This window comes from Bos taurus, chromosome 15 (assembly GCF_002263795.3).
Source record: "Bos taurus isolate L1 Dominette 01449 registration number 42190680 breed Hereford chromosome 15, ARS-UCD2.0, whole genome shotgun sequence".
NCBI lineage: Eukaryota > Metazoa > Chordata > Mammalia > Artiodactyla > Bovidae > Bos > Bos taurus.
This window is the reverse complement of record NC_037342.1, coordinates 51,805,035-51,818,175: the sequence shown is the minus strand read 5'-3', so window position 1 is coordinate 51,818,175 and position 13,141 is coordinate 51,805,035. Positions and strand designations below refer to the sequence as shown.

Genomic DNA, 13,141 nt, shown 5'->3' with positions numbered 1-13,141 from the left:
ACCCTCTGTGTTGGACGTGCAGAGTCCAACACTAGACCACCAGGAATGTATCCTGAAGAATGCTACTGTGAACACAGGTATACAATTATCTCTTTGGGACACTGCTTTCGATTCTTTTGGATATATAACCAGAAGTGGAATAGCTGGATTGTATGGTAATTCTATTTTTAATTTTTTAAATTATAGCATGCAGGGTCTTTTAGTGTCAGCCTGCAAACTTTTAGTTGTGACACGTGAGATATAGTTCCCTGATCAGGGGTCAAACCCAGGCCCTGTGCATTGGGAGCTTGGCGTTTTAGCCACTGGATCACTAGGGAAGTCCCTCTATTTTTAATTTTGAGGAACTATCATACTGTTTTCTAAAATGGATGCACAATTTTATATTTCCACCAACAGTGTACAAGAATTTCAATTTCTCCACATTCTGGCCAAAACGTATTAATATCTTCTGTTGGTTTGTTTGTTTCTTTAACAGTAGCCACCCTAGTGGGTATGAGGTGATATGTAACTGTGGTTGTAATTTGCATTTCTCTAATGATTAGTAATGTGGAACATTTTTTCATATGCTTGTTGGTCATTTGTATATCTTCTTTGGAGAAACGTCTATTTGTGTTATTTGCCCGTTTTTTAATCAGTTTACATGTCTTTTGTTGTTAAATTATAGGAATTCTCAATATATATTCTGGGTTAACTTATCAGACATATGTTCTGATTCTGTATTCTGTATGTTGCCCTTTTATTCTTTTGTCTTTTGCTGCACAGAAGTTTTAAATTTTGATGTAACTCAATTTATCTTTTTTTGTTGTTGTTACTTTTGCTATATCTAAGAAATTATTGAAGCTCTTCCCCTAAGTTCTCTTATAGCTCTTATGTTTAGGTCTTTGATCCATTTTTGAGTTAATTTGTGTGTGGTGTAAAATAAGGTTTCAACCTAATTTTTCTGCATGTGAATATTGAGTTGTGCCCCAGCACCATCTCTTGAAAAGATTATTCTTTCTCCTATTGCATTGTCTTGGCACTGTTGTCAAAAATCTGGGCTCTAGGTTCTATCCTATCTATCTTCTGCTACTCCTGCTTTGTCTGATTATTGTTTGTAGTAAGTTTTGAAATCAGGAAGTGTGAGTCTCCTCAAATTTGCTGAACTCACTTGTTAATAATCATGTGTTTGAGGGTTCCTTAGGATTTTCTATACAGAATGTCATGTTATCTGTGAATAAAAATAGTGTTACTTCTTGCTTTCCAATTCATGTGTTTCTTACTTCTTTTTCTTCACTAATAGCCCTGGCTACAACCTTTATACAGCATTGAATAGACAAGATGAGAGTTATAATTGTCTTATTGCTGATCTGAGGGATAAAGCCTTTTGGCTTAGAACAGGATGTTAGCTGTGGGTTTTTCATAGAAGTCCTTTATCACATTGGGGAAAATCCCTTCTATTCCTAGTTGGTTCAGTGTTTTATTTTGTTTTTTTTAATTAAAGGATTTTGTCAAATGATGTTCCTGCATCCACTGAGATGATCATGTGGTTGGTATTTTATCCTAGTAATATGGTGTGTTAAATCAATTGATTTTGAGATGCTAAACCAAGTTACATTCTTTAAATTCTCCCAGTTGGTATTGGTGTATAATCCTTTTCTATATGCTGCTGAATTCTCTGATGTTTTGTTGAGATTTACATCTTTATTCATAAAAGATGTTGGTCTGTAGGTTTTTTTCTTGATATTGTTTAATTTTATGAGTTGGGGGGTGTTCTTTCCTTTTTTTTTTTAAAGAATTTGTGAAGGATTGGTATTCATTATCCTTCAAACATTTGGTAGAATGCATCACTGAGGCCATCTGGGCCTGAACTTTTCTTTAAGGAAGTTTTAAAATTACTAATTCAGGGACTTTCCTGGTGGTCCAGTGGTTAAGATTCTGAGCTTCCACTGCAGGGGGTGCAGGTTCTGATCCAGATACTAAAATCCCACATGCCAAGGCATGGTCAAAATTAATTAACTAATTGATTAAAAAAAAAACTAATTCAATCTCTTTACTTTTTATGCTTGCTAAGTCACTTCTGCTGCTGCTGCTGCTAAGTCACTTCAGTCATGTCCAACTCTGTGCAACCCCATGGACTGCAGCCTACCAGGCTCCTCCATCCATGGGATTTTCCAGGCAACAGTGCTGGAGTGGGGTTGCCATTGCCTTCTCCGTAAGTCACTTCAGTTGTGTCCAACTCTTTTCGACCACATGAACCATAGCCTGACAGGCTCCTCTGTCCATGGGATTCTCCAGGCAAGAATACTGGAATGGGTTGCCATTTCCTCCTCCAGGGGATCTTTCCGGCCCAGGGATTGAACCCAGGTCTCCTGCATTGCAGGCAGATTCTTTACTGTCTGAGCCACCAGCAAAACCCCTTTACTAGCTTCCCTGGTGGCTCAGAGGTTAAAGTGTCTGCCCGCAATGCGGGAGACCTGGGTTCAATCCCTGGGTCAGGAAGATCCCTTGGAGAAGAAAATGGCAACCCACTCCAGTATTCTTGCCTGGAGAATCCCATGGACAGAGGAGCCTGGTGGGCTGCAGTCCATGGGGTCACAAAGAGTCGGACACGACTGAGGGACTTCACTTTAAATATTTTACTTATTTGTGTGTCATCTTTGATAGTTTGTGCTTTTCTAGGAATTTGTCCATTTCATTTGTGCTATGTTATCTATTGACTTACAGTTGTTTATAATATTGTTACAATGCTTTTTATTTCTGTGGGAATAATAGTAATATCCCTTCTTCTATTCCTGATATTAATAATTTGATTCTTCTCTCTTTTTTTCTTGAAATCAATGTAGCTAAAGATGTATCAATTTTGTTGACTTTTTCAGAGAACCAACTTTTGATTTTCTTCATTTTCCCTGTTGTCTTTCTATCCTCTGTTCCATTTATTTTTGCTTTACTCATTATTTTTTTCATTTTGATAGCTTTGAGTTTATTTTGTTTTATTTAGTCTGTTTTTATTTTTTTAAGGTAATAGGTTAGGTTACTGATTTTAAATCTTTTTTTTAATATAGGCTTTTATAGCTCTAGATTTCCCTCTAAACAATGCTTTAGCTGTATCCAATAAGTTTTGATCTTTTAAAATTTTTATTTATTTATTTTATTTTTGGCTGTGTTATGTTTTCATTGCTGCCTGTGGGCTTTCTCTAGTTGTGAGGAGCAGGAGCTACTTTTTAGTTGCCACGTGCAGGCTTCTCAGTGCGGTGATATCTTTTGTTTCCGAGCACGTGCTATAGGCCTGAGGGTTTCAATAGCTGTAGTGCCAGGGCTTAGTCGCTCTGTGGCCTGTGGGATCTTTCCAGAACAGGGATCGAACTTGTGTCCCCTGGCAGGCAGATTCTTAACCACTGGACCACTAGGGAAGTCCCATAACATAATATATATATATTTTTTAAAATTTTGAGTTCTAACTGTTCATTGGGCTTCCTTCATGGCTCAGCTGGTAAAGAATCTACTTGTACTGTGGGAGACCTGGGTTCAATCCCTGGGTTGGGAAGATCCCCTGGAGATCTTCCAGTGGGAAGATCAGCCAGTGGGAAAGGCTACCCACTCCAGTATTCTGACCTGGAGAATCCCATGGACTGTATAGTCTATGGGGTCGAAAAGAGTCGGACCTGAACTGTTCATTGCTAGTATGTGGGAAGGCTAGATTGACTTTTGCTTATTGACCTTATGTCCTCCAACTTTGTTATAATCACTTATTAGTTCCAGGAGTTTTTTGGTCAGTTCTTGCAGATTTTCTACATAGGCGAACATGTCATCTACTAACAAAGACACTTATTTCTCCCTCCCCAACTTGTATAGCTTTTTCTTTTCTCATCCTAAGCGTTGGTTAGAACTCCCAGTATCCTGTTGAAAAGGAGTGGTGAGAAGAGACATCCTTCTTGGGAAAGCCTCAAGTTTCTCACTATGACATATGATGTTAGCTCTAGGACCTTTTGTAGATATTCTTTATCAAGTTGAGGAAGTTCTAGTAAATTTTTAATTTCAGTTATTGTACTGTTCTGCTCCAGAATTTTCTACTTCCTTTTTAAATAATTTATATCTCATGGATATTCTGTATTTGGTGAGATGTCATTTTCATATTTTCCTTGACTTCCTTAGACCCAATTTCCTCTAGTTCTTATTTATAATACCTGATTTAAAGGTATTATATCTTAATACCTTATCTTTGTCTAATAAGTCCAACATCTGGGCTTCCTCAGGGACAGTTTTTATTGACTACTTTTTTCTCTTTGCTTGGGCCATGCTTTCCTATTTCTTTATATGTCTAACATTTTTTGCTGAAAAATGGATATTTTAAATAATATATGGGAAAACTTCAGAAATCGTATCTTTTCAACCAGAGCTTGCTGTTTGTGCTGTTTATTTGTTTATTGATTTTCATGGACTACTTCTAAAAAGTCTGTTCTGGTACATGGTAGTCAGTGAAGTTTCTGCCTGGTTAGCTCAGTTGTCAGCCAATGATTGGACAGAGCTTTCCTTAAATGCCTTGAAGCAATGTCTCCTACTCTTTGCTAAGGGACTCTGTATTCTGGTTCAGGCAAGCTTCAAATGCTCTAGCAGTTTACTCTGCCTTATTCGTCACTACCTGCGTGAGCAAGGCCTCAAGGTCACCAGAGTTAAGGGACTGGTGCCTTCTCCGGTATTTCCTGGACATACTCACAGTTCTGCAAATGCACATAAATTTTAGGATTCCCAAGTAGATGTCAGAGCTTTTCAAAGCTCTCTCTTGGCTTCTCATTCCCTAATATTACTTTTAAGTTTTTTTTTTTTTTTTTTTATCATACCTCTTGTTTGCCACAACTGGTAGGAAGCTGGGATGTCAAATAATTAGCTGTTGCTTGTTTAGACAAACACCTGGGGACGGGGTTTCTCACTGAGTGGGCTCTGAGTCAGACAAGCCCTGTGAATGGGGCTCTTCACAGAGCTTCCAGACAGATCAAGCAGTGACAGTTCTCTTGGAACAGAGCTTTTTGGGGAATTTCACACCCACTCTGCCCCCTCTAGTGGCTGCTAGGTCACTGGTTTTTGTAGTTATTACTGGAGTTGTGAGATTGGAGAAGGAAATGGCAACCCACTCCAGTGTTCTTGCCAGGAGAATCCCAGGGACGGGGGAGCCTGGTGGGCTGCCATCTATGGGGTCGCACAGAGTTGGACACGACTGAAGCGACTTAGCAGCAGCAGCAGCAGGAGTTGTGAGACTGCCGATTTTGGATACTACTGTGGTGTTGTGGAGAGGAGGATCGGAAAAAGCAAATAAAAATGCCACAAAGTTCACTGTTCTAGTGATATTCAGCAATTTTTCTTGAATAAATTCTCCTTAGATTTTTGAAAGCTTTGGTTAACTTCCAGAGTTCTGGAAAAGTTGGATTTGACAAGTTTTTCCAGTGTTACTGCTTGTATGGAGGAGTGGATTTTCAGATGTTCTGACTGTCATTCCAGAAGTTCTTCTTCAGATTCCTTCTATTTAAAGAAGCATAAAGCTTTAAATAATATTGGTCACTTGTAAGTAAAATGGTCTTTGAGTACACAGTCTACTGTTAAAATGAATAATAAGTTAGTTTTTCCTATATGTTTTGCATGTATAGCAAAGTTACGTCCTTACCAACCTAAACTTAAACTTACTTAAAAAATATATATATATATATATTTATTATATTTATTATATTTATTTGGCTGTGTTAGTCTTAGTTGCGGTGCGTGGGCTCTAGAGCACATGGGCTCAGTAGTTCCAGAATGCGATTTAGTTGCCCCACTGCATGTGAAATCTTGGTTCCACAACCAGGGCTCGAACCAGGTCCACTTTATTGGAAGGTGGATTCTTAACCACTGGACCACCAGGGAAGTCCCTGAATTTGAACTTTCACTTTTCAAAAAACATGTTAATTTTGAGGGCTTTGTACTAACTTGCATCATGCTCTTAGGTCATGATATAACATAAAACAGGAGGATCCCTCATTTTTAGAGAAGTTAAACTCTTAGAGACAGGTTGTTACAAAATATAGCTGTCATATTAATAATATAGCCAAGAGTGAGGCTATTTCCTGACAACACTTTTTTGTTTGTTTCCCTTCTCCAAGATCATGTCCTAAATTCAGAATAATAAACCTATCAAGACGTATTTTATACCAAAATCATCTTGGAACTTACCAGACAGCTGCTAGAATACATAAAAAATTTGCTCCCTCTTGGCACAGCACTCATAAGTAAAGAAGGAGACAAGGGAGACAAGGAAGGATGCTAAAAATAGGTATAATTGGTATGCTCCATGTTTTAAAATCCAGCTTATCAGTATTATGAGAGCTTCCCTGTACATCGTGTTCATGTTGTAGAGAAAGATGTTAGAGCAAAGAAAAGAACTCATCCTTTCTAGAGGATTTTTATACAAGGTAATGGATTATGACTCTGAATGTTTAGTGATTGCGGACTTTCCCAGATGAGTAAAAAGCACACTCATTTTCATAAGTAAGGGTTTGCATGATGATTGTCAACAAATCTATTTCCAGGATGATTTTATTCTTTAAGATGACCTTCTATTATTGATAGTAATTTTCATGTACAACTTACAAAATGGGCTGTAAGGTCCTCAAGATTTCTAAATACACCCACTGTGCATCATTTACAGAGCTGAGGCAAATAGAAAGGACAAATGGAATTATAAAAAACAGGCTGGTTAAATTGGCTGAGAAGACAGACTCTCCTTGTCCACTTCTCCCTCTCCAGGTTCTAATAATATGTTCTCCTCAAAACAGCCATCAACTGAGACCTTGTGGAATACAGCAGTCAGCGGTAGGTTCATGTTCTGTTGGTGCAAAAGAAATTGCAGTTTAAATCATTATAACTACGCCTAAACACACCTTTATTAATCAAAATAGGAGCAATCACAATCAACATATTTTTGCCAGTGAGAAATGAGCTTGTTTATTCCTGTAGCATAAAATTTGTGCTTCAGGATTCAAAGAACTCCTAGAAAGCATTTTCCACCTGCTGCTGGTTGTGGACACATTTTCCCTGCAAAAGTTGTCAAGATGCTTGAAGAAGGGGTTGTTGGTCGGCAGGAGGTCAGATGAATATGGCGGATGAGGCAAAACTTCATAGCCCAGTTTGTTCAACTTTTGAAGCATGGTTGTGTGATGTGTGGCTGGGCAATGTCCTGGAGTAGAATTGGGTCCTCTCTGTTGAACAATGCAGGCTGCAGATGCTGCAGTTTTCAGCGCCTCTCATCAATTTGCTGAGCATACTTCTCAGATGTCATGATTTTGCCAGGATTCAGGAAACTGTAGTGGATCAGACAGGCAGCAGACCACCACACAGGAACCATGTTTGGAGCTTCTCACTCCAGCACTGAGCTGGGCATCACTGGTTGTCATATAAAATCCACTTTGCTTCGCATGTCACAATCCAGTTGAGAAATGGTTCATTGTTGTTGCATAGAATAAGAGAAGAGGACACTTCAAAACAATGATTTTTTGATTTGCAGTTGGCTCATGAGGCACCCACTTATTGAGCTTTTTCATCTTTCCAATTTGCTTCAAATGCCAGATGACTGTAGAATGGTCGATGTTGAGTTCTTCAGCAACTTCTCATGTAGTTGTGAGAGGATCAACTTTGATGATGCTCTCTGTTGTCGTCAACTTCCGGTGGCCAGCGACTACACTCCTCATCTTCGAAGCTCTCATCTCCTTTGCAAAACTTCTTGAACCACCACTACACTGTATGTTCATTAGCCATTCCTGGGCCAAATGTGTTGTTGATGTTGCAAGTTCTCTCTGCTGCTTTATGACCCATTTTGAACTTGAATTAAAAAATTGCTCAAATTTGTTTTTTGTCTAACATCATTTCCAATGCAAAAAAATGCAATTATTTTTGCACCAACCTGAAATTACACCCCAGTGAAAATTCTTCTCTCTTTTATTCTGATACTAGAAATTAATAGATTGACCAAATCTTGGTTCCTGCTAACAATGGTTTCTCTTCTCTCCTCTTGTTTTTCTAAAGATCCTACCATAATTGACTGACTGGAAAATAGACTCATGAATCTGATGTCACCACCATAAACTAACGCTTGGATGATTTAACCTGTCAGAGCCTTGGAACTTGCAATCTCCAGAAAAATTCTAGCCCCAAAGAAGGAGACTTCTATGGAGACAGATTCAAGACACAAACAGGTAATCAGAAAACATTTTTAAAGAATTAGGGAAGTTGATGAAGGCTGTATGATTGTGGTCATTGTGTTGGTATTTTTGGTAATGTGCTTCATGTTCTTTTTTTGATTAGTCATATGATACAGCCCTTTTTCATTCTCCTGGCTGTGGTCTCTAACCCTCAATTTAGTAGACCATACTTGTGCCAACCACAATAAACATTCTCCCTAAAAAAAATTCTTGGTCAATGGGCCACTATCCTAAGCATCCACATTGGTATCGTCTACAACTATTCCAAGAATTGACTCCCTCCTTTATTGCCACGTTGGCCCAACAAATCTCTCAAAGTTCATGATGGAATAGAGTTTGGCTCAGATGATAGATTTTTATGGTGCCAGTCACTAAATTCCTTAGAGTATATCCCCTCATGAATACACTAAACAGAAATTCAGAAATATGTAAAATTCCTTATATACTGCCATTGCAAGGGAGTGTATTCTATAGGCAATCATTCATTTATTCATCCATGTATTTATTCATTTTGCATATCATAAAATTTACACATTTAATGCTTACAGTGATTTTCCAGAGTGGTGCAACCTCACCATAAATGAGCTTTAGAACATTTTCATCCCTCCTTATGCCCATTTATAGTTAATCCCTGTTCCTAAAATCCAGCCCCAGGCTACCACTAGTCTACTTTCTGTCTCTCTAAGTTTGTCTTTTCTGGAACTAATGGACTTCCACCTAGCATAAGGTTTTTAAGGTTCACCCATAATGTAGCGTGTACTAATAGTTCATTACGTTTTATTGCTAAATAGCATTTTGTTGTATGGCTACAACACATTTTGTCTGTCTATTCACTAGTTCATGGACATTGAAGTTATTTTCAGTTTGGGGCTTTTATGAATAATGGTGCTATGAACATCCACATTTGTGGATTTGTTTTTTCATTTCTCTTGAGTAGTTGCTTTGAAGAAGAATCAATGGGTTTTGCTTAACTTTTTGAGAAACTACCACACTGTTTTCCAAAGGACTGTACTATTTCACATTCCCATTAGCAATACAGGCTGGTTCTAGTTTCCCTTCATGTTGGTGAACATTTGTCATTGCCTGTCTTTTTTTTCCCCTAAGTATTTATTTATTTGACTGCACTGGGTCTTAGCTGTGGCCCACAGGATCTTTGTTGCAGCCTGTGGGATCTTTAGTTTCAGCATATGACCTTTTAGCTATGGAATCTAGTTCCCTGACCAGGGATCGAACCTGGGCCCTCTGCATTGGGAGCATAGAGTCTTAACCACTGGACCACCAGGGAAGTTACTGCCTGTCTTATTTATTGTAACTATTCTCGTGGGTATGAAATGGTACCTCATTATAATTTTAATTTTACATTGTAATTTTAATTTTAAACAACAGAATCATTTGTTTCGAAGGCAAACCATTCAGTATCATAGTAATCCAAGTCTATGCCCTGACCAGGAATGCTGAAGAAGCTGAAGTTGAACTGCTCTATGAAGACCTACAAGACCTTCTAGAACTAACACCAAAAAAAGGTGTCCTTTTCATTATAGGGGACTGGAATGCAAAAGTAGGCAGTCAAGAGATAGCTGGGGTAACAGGCAAATTTGGCCTTGGAGTACAAAACAAAGAAGGTCAGAGGCTAACAGACTTTTGCCAAGAGAACACACTGGTCATAGCAAACACCCTCTTCCAACAACACAGGAGAAGACTCTCTACACACGGACATCACCAGATGGTCAATACCGAAACCAGATTGATTATATTCTTTGCAGCCAAAGATGGAGAATATAGTCAGAAAAAACAAGATCGGGAACTGACTGTGGCTCAGATCATGAACTCCTTATTGCAAAATTCAGACTAAAATTGAAGAAAATAGGGAAAACCACTAGATCATTCAGGTATGATCTAAATCAAATCCCTTATGACTATACAGTGGAAGTGACAAATAGATTCAAGGGATTAGATCTGATAGACAGAGTGCCTGATGAACTATGGACGGAGGTTTGTGACATTGTACAGGAGGCCGTGATCAAGACCATCCCCAAGAAGACAAAATGCAAAAAGGCAAAATGATTGTCTGAGGAGGCCTTACAAATAGCTGAGAAAAGAAGAGAAGCAAAAGGCAAAGGAGAAAAGGAAAGATACACCCATTTGAATGCAGAGTTCCAAAGAATAGCAAGGAGAGATAAGAAAGCCTTCCTCAGTGATCAGTGCAAAGAAATAGAGGAAAACAATAGAATGGGAAAGACTAGAGATCTCTTCAAGAAAATTAGAGATACCAAGGGAACATTTCATGCAAAGATGAGCTCGATAAAGGACAGAAATGGTATGGACCTAACAGAAGCAGAAGATATTAAGAAGAGGGGGCAAGAATACACGGAAGAACTATACAAAAAAGATCTTCATGACCCAGATAACCACAATGGTGTGATCACTCACCTAGAGCCAGACATCCTGGAATGTGAAATCAAGTGGGCCTTAGTAAGCATCACTATGAACAGAGCTAGTGGAGGTGATGGAGGTGATGGAATTCCAGTTGAGCTATTTCAAATCCTAACAGATGATGCTGTAAAAGTGCTGCACTCAATATGCCAGCAAATTTGGAAAACTCAGCAGTGGGCACAGGACTGGAAAAGGTCAGTTTTCATTCCAATCCCAAAGAAAGGCAATGCCAAAGAATGCTTAAACTACCGCACAATTGCACTCATCTCACACGCTAGTAAAGTAATGCTCAAAATTCTCCAAGCCAGGCTTCAGCAATACATGAACTGTGAACTTCCAGATGTTCAAGCTGGTTTTAGAAAAGGCAGAGGAACCAAAGATCAAATTGCCAACATCCACTGGATCATCGAAAAAGCAAGAGAGTTCCAGAAAAACATCTACTTCGGCTTTATTGACTCTGCCAAAGCCTTTGACTGTGTGGATCACAACAAACTGTGGAAAATTCTGAAAGAGATGGGAATATCAGACCACTTTACCTGCCTCCTGAGAAATCTGTATGCAGGTCAAGAAGCAACAGTTAGAAGTGGAGATGGAACAACAGACTGGTTCCAAATCGGGAAAGGACTACGTCAAAGCTGTATATTGTCACCCTGCTTATTTAACTTATATGCAGAATACATCATGAGAAATGCTGGGCTGGATGAAGCACAAGCTGGAATTAAGATTTCTGGGAGAAATCAATAACTTCAGATATCCAGATGATACCACCCTTATGGCAGAAAGTGAAGAAGAACTAAAGAGCCTCTTGATGAAAGGGAAAGAGGAGAGTGAAAAAGTAAGCTTAAAACTCAACATTCAGAAAACAAAGATCATGGCATCTGGTCCCATCACTTCATGGCAAATAGATGGGGAAACAATGGAAACAATGACAAACTTTATTTGGGGTGGGGGGGCTCCAAAATCACTGCAGATGGTAACTATAGACATAAAATTCAAAGATACTTGCTCCTTGGAAGAAAAGTTATGACCAACCTAGACAACATATTAAAAAGCAGAGATATTACTTTGCCAACACAGGTCCGTCTAGTCAAAGCTATGGCTTTTCCAGTAGTCATGTATGGATGTGAGGGTTGGACTATAGAGAAAGCTGAGTGCCAAAGAACTGATGCTTCTGAACTGTGGTGTTGGAGAAGACTCCTGAGAGTCCCTTGGACTGCAAGGAGATCCAACCAATCCATCCTAAAGAAGATCAGTCCTGGGTGTTCATTAGAAGGACTTATGTTGAAGCTGAAACTCCAATACTTTGGCCACCTGATGTGAAGAGCTGACTCATTGGAAAAGACCCTGATGCTTGGAAAGATTGAGGGCAGGAGGAGAAGGGGATGAGAAAGGATGAGATGGTTGGATGGCATCACCGACTCAACGGACATGGGTTTGGGTAGACTCTGGGAGTTGGTGATGGACAGGGAGGTCTGGTGTGCTGCGGTTCATGGGGTCACAAAGAGTCAGACACGACTGAGCAACTGAACTGAACTGGACCATAAAGAAGGGTGAGTGCTAAAGAATTGATGCTTTTGAATTGTGGTGCCAGAGAAGACTTAGAATCCCTTCAGTTCAGTTCAGTCACTCAATCATATCCAACTCTGCAACTCCATGGACTGCAGCAGGCCAGGCTTCCCTGTCCATCACCAATTCTCTAAGCTTGCTCAAATTCATGCCCATTGAGTTGGTGATGGCATCCAACCATCTCATCCTCTGTGATCCCTTCTCCTCCTGCCTTCAATCTTCCGCAGCATCAGGGTCTTTTCCAACAAGTCAGTTCTTTGCATCAGGTGGCCAAAGTATTGGAGCTTCAGCTTCAGCATCAGTCCTTCCAATGTATATTCAGGATTGATTCCCTTTAGGACTGACTGGTTTGATCTCCTTGCAATCCAAGGGACTCTCAAGAGTCTTCAACACCATGGTTCAAAAGCAACAGTTCTTCAGTGCTCAGCTTTCTTTATGGTCCAGCTCTCACATCCATACATGACTACTGGAAAAACCATAGCTTTCACTATATGGACCTTTGTTGGCAAAGTAATGTCTTTGCTTTTTAATATACTGTCTAGATTGGTCAGAGTTTTTCTTCCAAGGAGCAAGCATCTTTTAATTTCATGGCTGCAGTCACCATCTGCAGTGATTTTTGGAGCCCAAGAAAATAAAATCTGTCACTGTTTCCATTGTTTCCATATCTATTTGCCATGAAGTGATGGGACTGGATGCCATGATCTTCGTTTTTTGAATGTTGAGTTTTAAGCCAGCTTTTTCACTCTCCTCTTTCACCCTCATCAAGAGGCTCTTTAGTTCCTCTTTGCTTTCTGCATAAGGGTGGTGTTATCTGCGGTTATTGATATTTTTCCTGGCAATCTTGATTGCCTTGGACAGCAGCGAAAAGATCAAACCAGTCAATCCTAAAAGAAATCAACCCTGAATATTTATTGGAAGGAGTGTTGCTAAAGCTGAAG

At 39.3% G+C, this 13,141-nt stretch overlaps 1 non-coding gene across 1 annotated transcript; it reads right to left on the bottom strand.

The window, feature by feature from the left end:
• Positions 1 to 9,416: 9,416 nt before the first annotated feature.
• TRNAG-CCC (transfer RNA glycine (anticodon CCC)) lies at positions 9,417 to 9,489 on the bottom strand. The gene has a single exon. It is a non-coding gene; the product is annotated as a tRNA-Gly (tRNA).
• Between the last annotated feature and the right edge of the window lie 3,652 nt (positions 9,490 to 13,141).